The sequence below is a fragment of the Anomaloglossus baeobatrachus genome, chromosome 6 (assembly GCF_048569485.1).
Source record: "Anomaloglossus baeobatrachus isolate aAnoBae1 chromosome 6, aAnoBae1.hap1, whole genome shotgun sequence".
Classification (NCBI taxonomy): Eukaryota; Metazoa; Chordata; class Amphibia; order Anura; family Aromobatidae; genus Anomaloglossus; species Anomaloglossus baeobatrachus.
This window is the reverse complement of record NC_134358.1, coordinates 68,633,258-68,654,333: the sequence shown is the minus strand read 5'-3', so window position 1 is coordinate 68,654,333 and position 21,076 is coordinate 68,633,258.

The following is a 21,076-nucleotide window of genomic DNA, read 5'->3' as shown; positions in this document are numbered from 1 at the left end:
TCTGTGGAACATATATATAGCTTAGTTTAGTTATATTGTTACGTCCGGGTGGTGGAACCTCTGGGCCGTACACCGGTTTCCCTTGAGGAGGCAGCCAGGCAGGTCACCCCGCCAGAGGGTCTGGGTGCACGGTAGCTGAAGCACTGGTGGTAGTCAGACAGTCCGTAGGGGAGCAGGAAAGGTGGATGGAGTTCTGGACGGTAGTCTGGGTGACGAGGCTCAGAGTCCGAGGCTAGGTGGTAAGGTCAGGCGGGATCCGGAACCTGCTGAGCGATGGGACGGGTCACCAAACGGAGCCAGGGACTGGAGACTGGCGGAGCTGCAGAGGTGGTGGTCACCGTCATGGTACGGGAAAGAGCGTGGTTCGGAGCGGCTGGCGTGGCAGGACAGGGTTAATACAGGCAAAGCACAAGACAAAGCAATAGGGGACCTGAACACTAGCTTGCTAAACACGTAGAACAGGCCCCGCCCACCAGGAAAGTGAATCTTAATATACCCTGTACCTGTCTATGCAATTTCCTGTTTCTAGGTGCTGGCCCTTTAAGAGAGGGTCAATGACCGCGCGCGCGCCCTAATGCGCATGCGCGAGGCCCGGGTGCCAGAAGCCAGAGGAGGGAGCGGTGAGTAGGAAGCAGGAGAGCCGGGCTGAGGCAGAGTTGCCGACGGGCGCCGGGAGCGGGGACCGGGCTGCCTGGGGACCGCAGGCGATGGAGCAGGAAGGCTGTGGAGCGGGGGACCGGGAAGCCTGGCACGGGAGCGGCGGAGCGCGACCTGAGAGCGGGGAAGCGTGGCAGGGGAGCCGGTAAGCAAGGCAGAGGGGCCGGGGAGCATGGCAGGGGAGCCGGGGAGCGTGACATATATCTTCTTTGCAAATATTGAGAATAATTTCTTTTAAGAAATATGTACAAGAAAGAAAAAAAGAGGAAAAGGAAAGAAGAGAAAGAGGAAGGAAGGGAGAAAGAAAGGAGAAAATTGATTGGGATATTTGTCAGAGGACTATTTGTGTTTTTAGCTTCAAAATTTCTACTATAGAAGCTTATGGTTTGAATTGCTCGATGTAGGATAGCCAGGTACCCCATCTCTTTTAATAGGGTTGGAACAGGTTATTGTATATCGCGTGTTTATTTTCAAATTCGGGGGGCATGGATAACATCTTGATTACTTCAGAAATATTTGGAACAGTATCACTTTTCCATTTGGCCAATAAAAGTTGTTTTGTGATCAAAAAAATGTGAATCACAATCGGGATCTGCATTTGGTCTAGTTTTTCCATATCCATAGAAAGAAGCGCCATTTGGGGCGATAATTTGATGTTGGAATTTGTAACTCGATTAATTAGATTTGATACTTCCCTCCAGAGATGTCTTATCTTTGGGCAATTCCATAAGATGTGGACCAACGTTCCTTTTTCGTTACAATTTCTCCAACAAAGTGGAGTATTTTTGGGATTTATGTTATGTAGCTTAGAGGGAGTGAAATACCAATTTGTTATGACCTTATAGAAGGACTCGTGTAGTATAGCCGAAATATTAGAGGAAAAAGTCGCTTTTAGGCTAAATTGCCAGTTTTCTTCTGTAAAATCCTTGTTTAAAGTTTTCCCCCATTTAGCCATGTAGTTTAAAAGAATGTGTTTAGTGTTGCGGTCATTGTGTCGTCTTCTGTGATGATATCCTGACATGAGGAAACTCACAGTATTTTAAGCTTATTCCATAAACTGAATTTATTGTAAAGCACGTAATAAAAATGGAAATATGATCAAATGAAAAATAACACTGGGCAAAATTAGAGAACACTTTGAGATACCTGCAAGTTATTGGTGTTATACTTGCACCTGGTGCTAATTTCTTTAAAGGGAAGGTGCCGCGTTTTTTATTTTTTAATTAATAATAGTGATTATGGAATATTTTTTTTTTAATACAAAATGAAATTCATTGTTTATTTAGTTTTTATTTAATTCTATTTTTACTAAAGCACTGGGGGCTGCCATCTTGGATTTGCTGTGTGTAATGACAGTTACTGACCTGAAATACGGCAGCCCCTGTGCATAAGGGCTGATAGTCACGCTCTGACCCTATCTTTTAGGCCTGAAAAACACATCCGTTAAAAACACGCACGTGCCGCGAGACACGTATTGTCCCTGCGTGTTGCGTGAGGTAAGTACGTGTATCGGGTACGTGCGGTCCACGTGTGTTCTCCGTGTGCTATCCGCGATAGGACACGGAGAACAGGTAATTTACATACTCACGTGGTCCGCGCTGCTGTCCAGGGTCCTGATCTTCGGTTCCAGCCCCGCCCACTCCCCGCTGATGCTGCTTCCGGCCGAGCGGAGGTCGGAGATCAGCGCCCAGGACAGCATGCCCACCTCCTTTACACGCTCATAACGAGCGGCGGCCGGCAGGAACAGTTTGCAGCGGTAGAATCTGTTGGGCTGGTGGAGGTGAGTATTTGTTTTTTTTATTTTAAAATTAATGACACGTGTTCTCCGGCGCGTGTCACACGGAACCGCAGCCACACTACATCCGTGTGGTACGGGTGCGGGACGTGTGACACCCGTGCTGCCGGAGAATACGTGGACATGTTAGCATGAGAAAATCACGGACACACGTAAGTACGGAACGGACACACGTTCCATTCCAAAATACTTACGTGTGTCCATACAATAGTGAAAACATAGGTCCACGTGTCTCCGTGCCGCCGGTACGTGAAAAAACTGCCAAACACGTACCGGCGGCACGGATGTATGTTGGAGGCCTTACACTGTGTGCTTCCTGCTGTGATCTGAACACGCCCCCGGTGCTCTCCAAATCACAGCTCGGGGAGGAGATTGCCGTCATCTTTGTGGAGCCCACAGTGTACATCGTGTGCATTCCACTTACCCCCTGAGCACAGCGGCGAGCAACGATCTGCAGTGGTATTATATTATAGATGGCAGGCTGCGCTCACCGCTCGCATGAACTCACCTCGGAGCTCCGCTCTCGGCAGCTATTCTGCGCTCTCCACTCAGCGCTCTGTGAGCTGCCAGGAGAAGCTGCCGAAAGACCATGTCACCTTGAACCTCTGATCCTGATCAGCAGCTTTTGTAAGCCTGGTGTCTTGGCAGTTCCTCCTGTCAGCACTCAGAGCACAGTATATGGGGCACATAAATATGGGGGCTCAGAAATATCGGGGAACAGAAATATGGAGGCACAGAAATATAAGGGCTCAGAAATATGGGGGCACAGAAATACGGAGGCTCAGAAATATGGGGGCATAGCAATATCGGGGTCCATCAATATCGGGGCACAGAAGTATGGGGGCACAGGAATATGGGGCACAGGAATATCAGGGCACAGGGCTATTGGGGCACAGGACTATTGGGGCACAGCAATATGGGGGCTCAGAATTATTGGGGCTCAAAATTTGAGGACACAGAAATATGGAGGCTCAGAAATGCATAAATATTGGGGCACAGAGATATCAGGGAATAGTATATAGGGGCACAGGAATATGGTGGCAGAGTATATGGGGCACAGTATACAGTGGGGCACTATGTCAGCTGTCCTTGGTGACACTTTAGACATAGTAGGATTACTTTGCAGTCACCAACAAATGGCTCCGCACTGTGATCCTAAACTTCATCTTCCCTTATCCTTTTGGAAACACCCAGAATGGGAGGGGGAGCTGTGACATCACACACAGGAGAGCAGATTCCACCCACTTTTACTGCAGTTGTAATGTGAGCTAGTTGTATTTCAGCAGCTGCTCCCCCTAGTGTTTAAGAGTGCAAAATATTAAACTTTTGAAATTTTATTTTATATTTTGCTCAATTAAAAATTAATAATAATAATAATAATAATAATTAAACAAAATATTAAAACATTAATACTTTACATTTTTCTTTGTTATTTATTTATTTATATATTTTTTCTTCAACACCTTCCCCTTAATTATCTGACAAACCCCATGTCACACAGCAAAACAGGTTAAGGTGTTTCTTGAAACAGCAAACATTGAAACAATGAAATGGCCACCCAGAGTCCTGATCTAAACTCAATAGAAAACCTCTGGAAAATCCTTGGGGACAAAGTTATGGCCAAGAAACCCACAACAGTCAGAGAACTGTGCATGAGACTGGAAGAAGTGTGGACCAAAATCACACCAGAGCAGCGTGAGAGACTAGTGATGTCCTGTGGCCGCAGATGTGTTGAAGTCATTCACAGCGACGGACGGTACACGTCCTACTGATTGGTGACTGTTGCTATCTTAAGAAGATTTAATTATAATCTTTCTTTGTGCTACAGTCATTGCTGTTCTCTAATTATGATCATCACAAATTGGGCAAAAGAAAGGTTTTATGTTGATAAACTTTGTAAAACACTGTTCTAGTGGCATGATGCACCCCTTACAAAAAAAATTCAAATGATGATCAACGTAGATGACGTTATTTCTGAAAAGCAAGTGATGAGACATTGTTCTCTAATTTTAATATCCAGTGTATATGTAACTCTATATAAATGCAGTGTATATAAAGTGAAACCTCTGTAAATTTGCACTGAACAGTGATTTTCTAGAGGGTGGTATCCTCAAAGACATGTTAGGTTAGGTCATGGGTTGAACTCGATGGACTTAAGTCTAGCTTCAACCTTAAACACTAGGAAACTATGGAACTGTAAAAGAAGATAATGAATATGCATAATAAAGATCCGTGTCACACTGCCCAGGGAAAAGGCAAGTATTCCACCCCCTACCCCCAAAACCTCATTAGTGCCTCACTTAAAAAATAATGTGCCCTTTAGATTAGCTTTGAAAGTATTACTGCCCTCCTAGTACCTCTTTAAAACTAATGGTGTCCACCAATGGCATAGTTCGATAGACCCCAGTGCAAAATTTGGACCTTGGCCCCACCCTCCCTGCATCTTAGTCAGAAGTGTGGGCCCTATAAAGGCATGTGTTGCCCACTCTCCCTCTTCATTATGTATATATGTCCTCCATCCTGTACTAATGTCCCCCACCCTGGACCACTTCCTGATAAATATGTCCCCATCTTGGAATATATGTCCCCATCCTGGTATATAGTCCCCATCCAGAGACCCCTTCATTGTAAATATGTCCCCCATCCTGAGCCCTTTCCTGGTATATACAGTATGTCCCCCATCCAGGTATATATGTCCCCATCCAGAGCCCCTTCATGTTAAATACGTGACCTATCCTGGTAAATATGTCTTGAACCTGAGTCCCTTCCTGGTATATCTGTACCCCATTCTGGTAAATATGTTCCCATCCTGAGACCCTTCCTGGTATATATGTCCCCCATCCTAGCAAATATGATTTCATCATGAGTCCCAAATGGGACCAGCACTCCTCCCATTTGACACAGGCGTTTTTAATCAGCAAGAGACTGCAAGAGGGGTTCTGCCTTTTTTTGCTCGCAGTTCACAGTCTGGGAGCTGGTGGAAGGTGAGTTATACAGCTCTTTTCACAGGATGTTGGTGCTGTGTGGCTGCCATTGTTGTGGTGGTTTTATGTCTGTGGGGTGTTGTGTCCTGGAGTCTTGGGGACTCAGCCTTGCAGCATGGATGTTGTGAGATGCCAGGTCTCCTGCCCTGCTGTCGCTGCATAGTGTGCTACAACTTTATGGCTTCATGTAAGTTAGGGACCCACTCAGTGGTTCGCCGTGACATGGCAGTGGACTTCATACAGTCTGATCAGAATATTAAATCAAGAACCTCATGTTCAAGTGCATACATTTTTGCCAAGCGGTTTTAGATCAACTCATGATTTTTGAATGTGCGGTCCATGTCTCTTCATGGTAAATACTCCACGATTCTGGTAATATGTCCTCATCCTGAGCCCCTCTGCAACTGTGACCGTTATGCCCTGATGCCGAATGAGTGCTGCCTCCAAAAGCAACAATGCAAAATAAGTCAAAAATAAAGTTTATACTCGCCTAATCCAAGCAAACAAGTCCTCTTCTTGGCTGTGCATAGAGCGGCCCGGAGGAGTGCTACAATGCATTGATGTTATTGTGTACCGCCCCCGTGGAAGCAGCCGAGCTGCTTGGATCCGGATTCGCTGTGGCTTGAGGGTCCCGGATCCGCGGAGGTCATGCGGCCACTCGAATTAAAAGGGGGGTATTTACAAGTGAGTTATAGTTCGTGACACCACCCATGGTGTGTGGTAATTAGGAGTACGCAGATATAGCAACATGTGATGATAAAACTTAACCTTTAATGGGGTATATTAAAATGAAACCAAAAAATATAGTGATCCCAACACCATTAAAAACCAAAGAAAATGTTGAGGCCAGTTGATTCATATATTCATGGCGTCAACATGTTTCAAAGTACAGGGGTACGAAACAGGCGTCACCCCTTATCAGCAACACGGGAGCTTAACCTCATATATCAATCACCTTTAATGGCACTTCCAGCAAACTGAATAAATTCAAGGATATACACAGCTTGCCAAACATGCATATGATCCTAATGGGGATAATACGCCAATAAGCTCAATCAATGAGGCAAATAAAATGAATGAGCGCGACTATTTACCCAGCTGGTTATGCATGTATGACATGCCATCAGAGGCAGACCGAGACACAAATCGACACCTGACCCATTCGGTAATGGTGCCAAATTACAAGGGTGAAATATAATCCCTCACCCTGCTGATCATACGTGTTGCACTAAACCGTGGGGGGGACGAATTGCGCAGAGACATGTATCATAGAAGGCAATCTCCAGGGAATGCTAACCCCCAAACGGGTAACCTATGTTAGATACATGTAACATGCAAACATGCAGATAAGACGACTCAAAATCAAAAACCACCATAAGTGGAACAGTCTCACCCGATTCTTTCGTCCCGCCAATGGATCAAGGTTCTCCCGGAGGGAGTCATGGCTTGGTCACCAGCCCTGTTTGGGATATAACTGACCCTTAAATTGCGCACAATGACTCCTGCCCTGATACCAGGCCGTACAGGTTATAGCTCTGTGTTGAGCCACCGCTGAAGTCACAGGTGTTTTGTGCCTCCCCTGATGAACGGACATTGAGAAACGCGTCGGGAGTCACCTGTTTTTGTTCACCAAGGGTCAGCCACAACAGGGCCAGCTGTGGACTGCCCTTGTAAGGGCGGGAGTCATTGTGCGCAATTTAAGGGTCAGTTATATCCCAAACAGGGCTGGTGACCAAGCCATGACTCCCTCCGTGTCGGTACCTGGACCTCACAACACGGGAGAACCTTGATCCATTGGCGGGACGAAAGAATCGGGTGAGACTGTTCCACTTATGGTGGTTTTTGATTTTGAGTCGTCTTATCTGCATGTTTGCATGTTACATGTATCTAACATAGGTTACCCATTTGGGGGTTAGCATTCCCTGGAGATTGCCTTCTATGATACATGTCTCTGCGCAATTCGTCCCCCCCCACGGTTTAGTGCAACACGTATGATCAGCAGGGTGAGGGATTATATTTCACCCTTGTAATTTGGCACCATTACCGAATGGGTCAGGTGTCGATTTGTGTCTCGGTCTGCCTCTGATGGCATGTCATACATGCATAACCAGCTGGGTAAATAGTCGCGCTCATTCATTTTATTTGCCTCATTGATTGAGCTTATTGGCGTATTATCCCCATTAGGATCATATGCATGTTTGGCAAGCTGTGTATATCCTTGAATTTATTCAGTTTGCTGGAAGTGCCATTAAAGGTGATTGATATATGAGGTTAAGCTCCCGTGTTGCTGATAAGGGGTGACGCCTGTTTCGTACCCCTGTACTTTGAAACATGTTGACGCCATGAATATATGAATCAACTGGCCTCAACATTTTCTTTGGTTTTTAATGGTGTTGGGATCACTATATTTTTTGGTTTCATTTTAATATACCCCATTAAAGGTTAAGTTTTATCATCACATGTTGCTATATCTGCATTAACCGTTGTACATGTTGGAATTTATCTCTAATACCTACTGGTGTAGAATTTGCTATCTTCATATTGGTAATTAGGAGTACCAACGCTGCTGTTGGGAGTACCTGGGGATGATGGAACAAGGCAGCAAGGTGTTGGAACCCTCCACGGGTAGGGGAAGCCCCGGGACTCGGTGAGGGGGATGCCGTGGGGATGCAGAGGTCACTCTCGTACTCACTCAGTTCATAAGCAGACACCGACAACTGGGTAAACCAAGTCTCTGGGTACCGCTGCCTGGTGGTCCTTGACCTGCCTCCTGGCATTTAGTTTAGACTTCAACTTGATGGCCCGGTAGCTTGGAACTAGCCGGGTCCCGCTCCCTACTATGGCTATGTATTGGAGCTTGCTCTCAGGGCTCACGCTTGGGATTTTCTTTTTTTTTTAAACATGTTTTTATTGAATTTTAACCGAATTTCTTTTACAATCTGCTCTTATACAAAGAGCATTTCATTGATGACATTATAATCACCCATCACCCACCCCTCCCCCCGCTCTGCGTGCGACCAGAAGCAACTTAAAATGGTAACTTATGTAATTGGTATGTGTCCATTGAGAAGTTCAAGAAGGTACCAAGAGGTCTGTCCAAACTGAGATTTAAGTCTATCCTTAAGCACTGTAGCCAAGTTAGGTATAAATAAAGACCATGTTTCAAAGAAACGCTTAGTCAGCTTCTCCTTATTCGACAGTGCATCCAGCCAGTCCATTTTGAATATGAACATTAGTTTTGTTTGGATAAACGCTAGAGAGGGTGCTTCAGGATTTACCCAGAGATGTAGGATACTTTTCCTAGTGGCCGAGGCCCAAATAGATAACATTGCCCTGATACCTCTCGGAAGACTTTGTTGAGCCTCCTCCAACATGTTAAAAATCGCCCACTGTGGTATCAGAGCAAACTGAATATTGTATGTGTTTTGTAAGACTGAGTGAACGCTTCTCCATACTCCCTGTATCTGAACACAGTCCCATAAGTGGTGAAACAGGTCAGTATCTCTTATGCCACATTTAGAACAAGAGTATAAGGCATTTGTGTCCATTTTTGATTGAATTTTTGGAGTAATATATGCTCTATGTAGAATCATCAAGGCCATATCTGTGTAGCTACTGGACGACAGAAATTTACGTTGCAACAGCGTGGCTTGTAAAAAATCCTTTACCTCGAACTCTGGCATGTCTACCTTCCATTTTGCTGGACCTGTTGTTTTCCCCTCCCATGTCCAAACTGTACGCAACATTGAATAAACCTGACTAGTCGAGGACGCCTGGCTTCTTGCCCTCCTAAGAAAGTTATCCACACTTCCTCCAAGATCTCCCTTTGGCTTGTCAACAAGATATTTTTGTGCCAAGCTACACGCCTGAGGAAAAAGAAAAGGCTGACCCACAAAAGCTGGAAATCGGTGTGCCGCCTTCTCATAAGAAAGCAACGACCAATCAGGCTCCATTAGATCTGCAGCATAAGCACAACCCTGCATTGACAATGTTTCATAAATCCTCGGAGGGCGACCCTGGAGGAATCTCGGATTTCCAACAAAGGGTTGAAATGGGGAACTTGAAGTGTTAATTTTACCAAGTTTCCTCACCTTCCTCCACGTTTGTATAGTATGCCATAGTGTTGGATGATCCCTAACCTCACTCGGTATTTCCTCGTTCCCTAAATGCAGCAATGCTGTTAACGAGACTTGTGAACATAGCTGTTGTTCCAATTGTACATTGGCAAAGTGAGATACTCCTCGCACCCAGTCCACCACATATCTAAAATTTGCTGCTAGATTATATCTGCCCAGATCTGGAAGATTTATGCCCCCTGCCCCTTTTGGTAATTGAAGCTTGATTAAGCTGATCCTAGTACGCCCCTTGTGCCCCCAAATGAATTTTCCAAAGGATGAATTTAGTAGCTTAATATCTGATTTGCGTAGAAGCAACGGGAGAGTCTGAAATGAGAACATTATTTTGGGGAATGCTACCATTTTAATTAAGTGACATCGGCCCGAAAAGGATATTTTCAGATGTTTCCAAGATTGGAGTAGATGTATTAATGAATTTATAAGAGGCTTATAATTAATTTTGTCGCGGGCGGGGAGGAGGGTGTCAGCACACTGCGCTCACCCCTTCTGCTCGGGTCCGGCAGCTGCTCCTGGTGGCTCGAGCCGTAGGCCGGATCCCGGGGTTTCTCGAGCGACACTCCTCGCCCGTGAGTGAAAGGGGGTTGTTTGGGGTGTTGGGATAATGTCCGTGACGCCACCCACGGTTGTGGTGATGTGTAGCACCACCGCTGCTCAATGCGGGGATCCCGGGGATGGTGATGGGGAGCAGCCAGGTGTTGTGTTGCCCCTCCGTGGGTAGGGGTTGGTGATCCCGGGGCCCGGTGATGGCTTGTGAGGTGCAGGGCCTGGTGGGCGCAGGGACGCGGGAGCAGCGCTGTGCCTTGCGGCACTATGGTACTCACTCAGCCTGAGACTTGGACACAGTTTGTACGGTAAACCAAACGGCTGGTAGCACGGTCCCACAGACGGCTGCTTTGCTTCCCCGGTAGGTGACGGTGATGTCCCTCTTCCTTGCACCTGTATGTACGGATGGTTGCGATGGGTCCCCACCGGTAACCCGCTCCCCGGCTTCAAGCTGGGCCGGAGGAGCACTACACTTTGCCCGCAGGCGCTGGCCCTCAGAGACTGGTGCCCTGGCGGTGGCGGTGCCTCTGTTGTACAGGTTGGACTGTTGCCTTCTATCGGGACTTGGTTGTTGGGGGAATCTACATCCCCTTCACTGACGGATTCGGCAAATTTGGCGACTCCTAGCCTTGCCGGGGTCCGAGAGGCCCCTGCCCTGGTGCTGACTGTCTTTCGGAACACTGCTCCAGACCACCGGGCACACAGCCAACGGGGTCCTTCCAGGAACCTCCAAACGGTCCCCCTCCGGACAGTCACCGCCGTCGCTGACCTTGCTGTTCTAGCCCTACACACAGCTGGGCTCTCAGGCTTTGCACACTCTCTGCTCTGTCACCACTTCTTGCTTTCCTCCTTTTCCACTTTTCTTTCCTTCTCTGTTAACTCTCACTTTAGCTCCTCACACTTGCCCAGCCTGGGCCTTCTGCCTGGTAACTTCCTGCCTCCAGAGTTGTGAGCTCCTTGGTGGGCGGAGCCAACCGCCTGGCCCACCCCCTGGTGTGCATCAACAGACTCCTGGAGGAAGGCAACAAGGATTTCTGGTTAGCAGATGTGCCTACCTGGAGTGTGGGGTGTGGTGGTGTTGTGACCTGTGTCCCCTGGCTTGCCCAGGGCGACACATTCCCCCTTAGCAAAACGCAGACCGTCCGCGGGCTGCCGTCCTACACCGGTTTTATTTTTCTGAAAAAGGGGATAACAGGGTTAAACATAACATCAATACATTTTTAATAAACTCTTCCCAAGACGGGAGGCACATTTACTTTTAACGTTTCAACGGTATACGGTCACGGTTTCCGCTCTCTCCCACCCAAGTAACCTGGCCCTGATGCTGCCCCTAAAACCCAGGCAGCACCCCTTGACCCACAGTCCAGCACACGGTACCCGAGCGGGATCTGTCCTTCCCTCCAGAGGGTAGCCACCGGTTCCTTTGGTGGCTGGGCCCTGGCCTGCTCTGCTCAGGGCCCTCCCTCCAACCTGCCTCTCCGGAGGCGGCCTGCGGAAACGGTAACGGTACCCAACATATTTACAAGCCACTAACGTTTGTGGTTGCCCTGCAGAGTTCACGGGCTTGTCCATGGCTAGTTCCCATGCATAAACTTTTAACGGTCCCCACGGGGACAACGGTGCCGGCTCCAGCCGGTTGCAAATCACACGGTGAATCAGGTGAAAACTTGGATAATCATTTTTCATCATCTTTCAACTTTAGCAAACTTTCAAACTTTTCAAACAGACAGGTGGTCCCAACGGGGACGGTGCTGCGGGCCTCCATTGCCCTACTCCGGTCTTTCAAGCGCTGGGTTGCCGGCAAGGGGTAGAGGTCTGCGCTCGCTCGGGCCTCCGGGCCCCTCCTGAGTTTAGCGTCCAGCGCAAACCATCTGCGCTCCCCAAAGTGCCGGGTATACTGCACAATATCTCCCGGCATCAGGTTACGGCCGGGATGTTCTTCGGGCAGGTGAGCATGCACGTCCCGCCGGGCTACAAACACCTCGGCCTCCAGGCCCGGCTCATAGATGAACCCGTAGCCTCGGCGGACATCAAACCGCCTCACCTGTCCCTCGTACAGCGGTTCCCGGTCACGGAAGGTCGCTTGCCGGAGATTTTCTTTCTCCCGGATCGCTCTGGCCACCAGCTCGGCCTTCTTCCTCTCCCTCTCGGCGATCTCCAGGCCCAGCGGTACCGGCTCCCTATCCCAGTACGGCGCTGCTGCCAGCGCCGGCGCACGGGTCGGGCCCCGCGGGACATCCAGAACGTTACCCACTGTCAGGAAGGTGGGTGGCGTATCCCGCGGTGTCATGGCCTTGGGCGCTGCCCTGCAGCAACAACCCGGCGCTACCTCAGCCGAGGTGTGGGGGATGGGCCTAGGGGCTTTCCGCTGCTGGGCCTTCGGCCCGGAGCGGGTCATCGGCTCCGGCTCGGGGAGTTTCTCAGGGGATGCCTCCGGTTCGGTCTTCGGAGTCTTCCACGGCAACACTGCGGACTTGCTGCGGGCTCCGGCTACAGGTTGGCCCGCTTGGGCGGGGACGCTGGGTACTGCTACCGGTTGCGGTGGTAGCAGGCCTAGTGGCGGGGTCACGGCCTCCGGGACGGGTGGCGAGGGAGGCAGCGAAGGGAGAGGGCTTGGACCGGGCCCCACAGCCGCGATGACCGGCCCCTCAAGGGCGTCGGGACGTGGGTCACTCACCCTCCCTTTCTCCGCTTCCTCCTCGCATCTCCGCACGGTGGCTACAACGTCCGCCATGTCGGCCTCCCACTCCTCCATGAGGAGCTGCATCTTTACCTGCAGCCTTTGGTAGAGCTGCGCGGTCCGGATCTCCACCCACGCCGCGGTTCCAGGCGCGGGGGGCACGGTGTCGCGGGACGGCATCCACATGACGGCTGGTTCGTTTGTTTCCAGGAACGGGATATTTGCAGAGTCCTGGCGTCCCTGCTTTTATAGCCGCAGCTACATGCGGCCGGCCGCCATCGCGTCCCCCTTAGCTCTTTTCGGCCCCTCCTCTCTCGGGGCGGGGTTTTGGCCTTCGCGCCTCTACTGCTCGAGAAGACGCTCGAGCGGGAACTTTTCGCGCCAAAGATGGCGGCTTCTGAAATTTTCCTGCCGGATACCTCCGGCGGTAACAAGGCGCACCTCTACCAGACGGCAGAGCGGTAAGATCCTGTTCGTGACGCCAAGTTGTCGCGGGCGGGGAGGAGGGTGTCAGCACACCGCGCTCACCCCTTCTGCTCGGGTCCGGCAGCTGCTCCTGGTGGCTCGAGCCGTAGGCCGGATCCCGGGGTTTCTCGAGCGACACTCCTCGCCCGTGAGTGAAAGGGGGTTGTTTGGGGTGTTGGGATAATGTCCGTGACGCCACCCACGGTTGTGGTGATGTGTAGCACCACCGCTGCTCAATGCGGGGATCCCGGGGATGGTGATGGGGAGCAGCCAGGTGTTGTGTTGCCCCTCCGTGGGTAGGGGTTGGTGATCCCGGGGCCCGGTGATGGCTTGTGAGGTGCAGGGCCTGGTGGGCGCAGGGACGCGGGGGCAGCGCTGTGCCTTGCGGCACTATGGTACTCACTCAGCCTGAGACTTGGACACAGTTTGTACGGTAAACCAAACGGCTGGTAGGACGGTCCCACAGACGGCTGCTTTGCTTCCCCGGTAGGTGACGGTGATGTCCCTCTTCCTTGCACCTGTATGTACGGATGGTTGCGATGGGTCCCCACCGGTAACCCGCTCCCCGGCTTCAAGCTGGGCCGGAGGAGCACTACACTTTGCCCGCAGGCGCTGGCCCTCAGAGACTGGTGCCCTGGCGGTGGCGGTGCCTCTGTTGTACAGGTTGGACTGTTGCCTTCTATCGGGACTTGGTTGTTGGGGGAATCTACGTCCCCTTCACTGACGGATTCGGCAAATTTGGCGACTCCTAGCCTTGCCGGGGTCCGAGAGGCCCCTGCTCTGGTGCTGACTGTCTTTCGGAACACTGCTCCAGACCACCGGGCACACAGCCAACGGGGTCCTTCCAGGAACCTCCAAACGGTCCCCCTCCGGACAGTCACCGCCGTCGCTGACCTTGCTGTTCTAGCCCTACACACAGCTGGGCTCTCAGGCTTTGCACACTCTCTGCTCTGTCACCACTTCTTGCTTTCCTCCTTTTCCACTTTTCTTTCCTTCTCTGTTAACTCTCACTTTAGCTCCTCACACTTGCCCAGCCTGGGCCTTCTGCCTGGTAACTTCCTGCCTCCAGAGTTGTGAGCTCCTTGGTGGGCGGAGCCAACCGCCTGGCCCACCCCCTGGTGTGCATCAACAGACTCCTGGAGGAAGGCAACAAGGATTTCTGGTTAGCAGATGTGCCTACCTGGAGGGTGGGGTGTGGTGGTGTTGTGACCTGTGTCCCCTGGCTTGCCCAGGGCGACACAATTTGATATATTAAGAAGGGGTTTGCTGGGAGCTGAATCCCCAAATATTTAATGGACCTGGTACACCACTGGAAGGGAAATAAGTTGTTATCAATTTTACCCGATTTGTACATTGCCAATGCCTCAGTTTTTTTGTAATTTACCCTGAAGCCTGAGGCCTTTCCAAAATTATTCAATGTGTTCATTATCTCTGGAATCGCTTGAGAGGGATTGGCAATAAACAATAAAATATCATCGGCAAAAGCCAAAAGTTTAATTGTTGTCCCACCGACTCTCATGCCCTGAAATATTGCTAAATTATGTAGGGTCCTCAACATTGGGTCCAGAGCCAAATTAAACAATAAAGGTGACAAGGGACACCCCTGCCTCGTTCCCCTCTGTACCTCAAATGGCTCAGAGAATGTATTATTTATAGATAGTCTGGATTTGGGTTCTGTGTATATCATCTTGACTGCTTCGCAAAACCAGGATCCCGCCTGGCGACATGCCAAAAGATTATGTAAATAGGCCCAAGAGACCCTGTCAAAGGCCTTGTCCGCATCAAGGCTAACTACTATATGTTTGGTACATCTATGCTTCCTGCTATAAGAGATAGCCCCAATAGCCGTCCTGATGTTATAGGTGATGGATTTCACGTGCACGAATCCCATTTGGAAGGGCAGAATAATATCTGGAATCACTTGTTGTAATCTACCAGCTAGTATTTTAGTAAAGATTTTAAAATCAGAGTTGAGTAATGAGATGGGTCTGTATCCCTCCACCTGTAGTGGGTCTTTTCCTGGCTTAGGTAATACTATAATGTTTGCCTCATTGAACCTGTCGGGAATTATTCTATCTGTGACTATCTTATTATACACTGCACATAGATGAGGACCGATAGAGGTGTCGCGGGCGGGGAGGAGGGTGTCAGCACACTACGCTCACCCCCACTGCTCGGGTCCGGCTGCTGCTGCTCAGTGGTGGCTCGAGCGGTGGGCTGGATCCCGGGGTCTTCTCGAGCGGCACTTCCTCGCCCGTGAGTGAAAAGGGGATTTTGTTGGGGAGATTGTTTATTGTCCGTGACGCCACCCACGGTTGTGGTGATTGAGTGTACACCACCGCTGCTCTATTTGGGGATCCCGGGGATGGTGAGGCGGAGCAGCCAGTTGTTGTGTTGTCCCTCCGTGGGTAGGGGTTGGTGATCCCGGGGCCCGGTGAGGTGCAGGGGCGCAGGGGCAGCGCTGTGCCTTGCGGCACTGAGGTACTCACTCAGCCAGTAAACACGACACAGTTCTCGGTAAACAAACGGCTGGTTGGACGGGTCCCTCGGACGGTTCACGGTGCTGCGGTTCCCTGCAGTTAGCGGTGACGGTCTCTTCCCTGCACCTTTGAAATGTCTGTTTGGTAGCGATGGATTCCCACCGGTTACCCGCTCCCCGACTACAATCTGGGCCGGAGGAGCTCCACACTTTGCCCGCAGGCGCCGGCCCTGGGAAACTGGTGCCTTGGCGGTGGCGGTGTTTCCCCGTTGTGGTTGGACCTTTGCCGTCAATCAGGACTTGCTTGTTGGGAGACAGACGTCCCCTTCACTAACGGATTTGGCAATTTACGGCGACTCCAAGCCTTGCCGGGATCCGAAAGGCCCCTGCCCTGGTGCTGACTGCCCTTTGTATACTGCTCCAGACCCCCGGGCACACAGCCTCCGTGGTCCTTCCAGCAACCTCCAGACAGTCCCACTGCAGACCTTCACCGCCGTCTGCTGACCTTGCTGACTCCGTCTGGGCACACAGCCACAGACCAACTTCAGGCTTTCTGTCACTTCCACTGATGTTTCACTTCACTCTAGCTCCCTCCTGAGCTACACTCTGTTCACTAGCTCCTCACTTAAGCTCCCCCTGAGCTAATCTGCCTGGTTCTTCCTGCCTCCAGAGCTGTGAACTCCTTGGTGGGCGGACACCAACCGCCTGGCTCCACCCCCTGGTGTGGACACCAGCCCCTGGAGGAAGGCAACAAGGATTTTTGGGTTAGCTGGTGTACCTGCAGGGAATGTGGGGTGCGTGTGGTGTTGTGACCTGTGACCCCTGGCTTGCCTAGGGCGTCACAGAGGCTCCCAAGATCTTATAATATTCGTTACTAAATCCGTCGGGCCCTGGGCTTTTGGCTAAGTTTAAGAGTGCCAATAGTTTTTACTATTTCTGAAATATTTATAGGGGCGTTTAGTACTACTCTTTGTTCCTCTGTCAAGATGGGCGCTACGGTACCATGGATAAAATCAGCTTCCCCGTCAACCTCCCTCGGTTCCGCCTCATACAGCGAGCCAAAGAATGCCCTGAACTCCTCCACTATTTCCTCATCTTTTGTTACCATGGTACCATCTTTCTTTTTAATTTTGTGGATTCTAGTGGTGGTTCCAAAGGGTTTGGTTAAAGAAGCTAGTAATTTCCCAGGTTTGTTGCCCCATTTAAAGTATTTATGTTTCTGATAGTCCAGGTTACTAAGTGCCATCTCATGGGCCAAGGTGTCCGCCGCCTCCTTGGCCTCTAAGAAATGTTGTTTTGTCGCATCCGTGTTGTTATTTTTAAAATCTTTATATGCCTGCGTGAGAAGTTTTTGTGCTGATATAGTTTGTTCCAGGAGCTTTTTTCTCTTATGGCTGACATATGATATTATCTGACCTCTTACTACTGCCTTGGAGGCAGCCCAATACAAACCAGCGTCCCCACTATGCTCGTGATTATCATTCTCATAAAAGCTCCAGTAGTTTTGTAAAGAAGCTTTGAAATCCTCAGATTGATATAAATATGAAGGAAACCTCCACCTTCTTTCCCATAGTATTGTGGTAGATAATAACAAATTAAAAGTAACCGGGGCATGATCCGAAATACAGATGTCTAGGATGTTGGAGGAAAGTAAATGTGGCATCAGTGCTGGGCTTAGTAGCCAATAGTCAATACGTGTATGTAAGTCATGGACATGTGAATAAAATGTATAGTCTTTATCTATTGGGTGCTGCATGCGCCATGTGTCTATTAGTCCCAATTGATTGACGAGATATTGCAAACCACTATGGAGCGCCAATAGAGGAGATGGCTGGGGACTTGACCTGTCTAAAATTCCATCATGAGCCTCAATGAAATCTCCGCCTACAATTAAATTAGTCATATCCCAACCTGTGATACTTTCGATCAATCTGGCTCTGAACTGTGGATCAGGAATATTTGGTGCATATATGTTTGCTAAGTTATAGATAGTGCCCTCTATCTTCACTTTCACCAATAATAATCTCCCCATAGGGTCCTCTGAAACCTCCAGAACTTCATGACTAATATGCTTATTGATCAATATAGCTACCCCTCTTTGTTTTCTTGTAAATGACGCTTCTGCACATACGGCATATTTTCTGCTGTGAAGAAATGGGTGATTGCCCTTCATCCAGTGTGTTTCCTGTAAGAAGACAATATGGCAATTTAAACGATGTAGATAATTTAAAACTTTTTTCCTCTTAATAGGAGAGTTTAACCCGTTAACATTCCAGGAGCACCAATACAGCGATTTAATCGTGGACACATTTGTGCTCTCTATGTAAAGGCCCCGTCACACTAAGCAACATCGCTAGCAACATCGCTGCTAACGAACAACTTTTGTGACGTTGCTAGCGATGTCGCTGTGTGTGACATCCAGCAACAACCTGGCCCCTGCTGTGAGGTCGTTGGTTGTTGCTGAATGTCCTGGGCCATTTTTTAGTTGTTGCTGTCCCGCTGTGAAGCACAGATCGCTGTGTGTGACAGCAACAGAGCAACAACTAAATGTGCAGGCAGCAGGAGCCGGCTTCTGCGGAGGCTGGTAACCAATGTAAACATCGGGTAACCAAGAAGCCCTGTCCTTGGTTACCCGATATTTACCTTTGTTACCAGCCTCCGCCACTCTCACTGTCAGTGCCGGCTCCTGCTCTGTGCACATGTAGCTGCAGCACACATCGGGTTAATTAACCCGATGTGTGCTGTAACTAGGAGAGCAAGGAGCCAGCGCTAAGCATTGTGCGCTGCTCCCCGCTCTGTACACATGTAGCGGCAGCACACATCGGGTTAATTAACCCGATGTGTGCTGTAACTAGGAGAGCAGGGAGCCAGCGCTCAGTGTGCGCTGCTCCCTGCTCTCTGCACGTGTAGCTCCGTGCGGTGGTAACCAAGGTAAATATCGGGTTGGTTACCCGATATTTACCTTAGTTACCAAGCGCAGCATCTTCCACGCAGCGCTGGGGGCTTGTCACTGGTTGCTGGTGAGCTCACCAGCAACTTGTGTAGCGACGCTCCAGCGATCCCTGCCAGGTCAGGTTGCTGGTGGGATCGCTGGAGCGTCGCAGTGTGACATCTCACCAGCAACTTCCTAGCAACTTACCAGCGATCCCTATCGTTGTTGGGATCGCTGGTAAGTTGCTTAGTGTGACTGGACCTTTAGTCATTTATCCTATTCCAGAAGGAGGAATTAATTGTAAAATTATAAACAACCTATTTGGGTTCCCTCGTCCATCCCAGCGAGTAAACGCGACAACCCATATGAGAGCTAAACTAAAGGTACGCACGCAGAGCCCCCTAACCCCTTCCCATCTAAACAAAAACCTTAATCTATTGGCAATGTCACCTGCCTCTCTGGCAGTCCTGACACTGAAAAAAAAAAGGAAAAACAGAATGAACATCAGAACTGTAGCACAGTGACGTCTCCGATTTAAGTGTCTATGTTGACTGCTGGCGAAGCTCCATTTTCCTGAAGAAGGTAATTTAAAGCCAACTTAGGATCTTCAAAAGTCCAATTCTTTCCCCCTGTAGTGAAGCGTAGAACAGCAGGATACAGTAGACTGAAGCGAATATTTTTTTCCGCCAATAGTTTGCATGCTGGATTGAAGGCTTTGCGTCTTGTTGTCAAGGCTGCTGAGTAATCTTGGAACAAAAGCAGTTTAGAGTTATTGTAGGTAAGTGAGCGATTTTTTCTAAATGCTGTCAGCAATCTGATCTTGTCTTGGAAGTCCAGGACCTTAAAAATTACTTGTCTGGGTCTGACCTCTCCATCATTTCGAGGTGGGCCCACTCTGTGGGCCCTTTCAATAGCAATTGGCCCCGACTTTAGATCCAATTTCAAAGCTCCTGGTAGTCATTCTGAAGTGAGTTTCAGTAGATCAGCTTGCCGAACCGATTCAGGGATGCCCACCAACCTTAAATTATTGCGTCTGGACCTGTTTTCAAGATCATCTACCTTGTCCAGCAATACAGCAATGTCCTTATTCCTGCTCTCCAGCATCTCTGAAATTTCCTTTACAGAGTCCTCCATGTCAGAGACCCTCTGCTCCACATCTGTTAGCCTTGAACCCTGGGCATTAACTTGGGTGACTATAATGTCTAATGAAGACTGGAAGGCTGCCAGCCGCCCATCAATCACCGGCATCAAGAGATCCGTGATGGCCTTAGCAGTGTCCTGGGGTGGGTCTGTAGTTGCCTCAGGGGAAGCCCCTGGTGATGGGGGTGCATTTTGGTTTCGTCTTTGCGGTCTAATTCCTTTACTTGGTTGTGTGGCATTGCTCTTACCCACAAATTTATCCATAGTAAGAACTGTAAATATGGAGCTTCTTTAGAGACTGTGGTGACGTCACAATAACATAAGCTTAATTACATCTGTGTGGTAAACTTGGCTGTTTCACAATTATTTCCACGCTGTGTATGAGAGTGTATAGATGTTACTTGAAAAAGACCAGTCAGAAGGGCAGGAGGCAGGCCAGATGACTGATCCCACTTCTTTTTGTTTTTCACCCTCTTCTATACTGTCAGTGCTGGTGAAGTAGGGGTTAATCAAGTTGAGCTGTGATGCACTTCAGGCTTATCTGCCTCTGTTTACTGTTGCAGATTACAGGCCTTGTGCAGCAGCCATATAAGATGAGACCTGCAGGGATGTATCTGCCCCCTCCACAGCCCCCTGTTTATCTCCTGACCTGCTCTCACAGCAGAATGTCTCCAGGGGCTCTCAGCTCCCCCCTCACTCACAGTATCTCAGACGGTGGGCCTGTCCACGGAGCTCTGTGTGACAGGTAAACACAGCGTGCAGTCCTGTTTGCTGAGCTTGCTGCTGCTCAGTGTTTCACTATTTCTTCTGTGGCAGGGAGGGGAGTGTGTGAGAGTTCACTGAAAACTATGGCTGCCGCTGGAAGCACTTCAGTCCCCCTCCCTGTCTCCTTCTGGATGTTAGTGCCCGATATTTAACCCCTCTCTTACCAGATCCCGGGTGCTTTCCGTTTGCAGTGGCACAGCTGCAGGGGGAGCAGGGAGGATGGGCAGCGTTCCTCTGTGCAGCACAGCCCACAGCCTGCAGCCTGGTGCTTTGTGTCAGAGCACTCCTTTATTTGTGGTGCAGCATACACCTTTCACCTCCGGAGTATCAGGAGAGCCGGGCCTGATGTGCGCCCCTTGTCCTGGCCTTATCCCTGCAGCCTTAAGATGTTAGGATGGGCCTGGATAAAGTTTTTGGCCTAAGCTGCTGCAGGAGCTCATGATAAAAGCAGCTACCTCGTAGCTCCGCCTCCCGGAAGTCTCGCTTGGGATTTTCTTGAC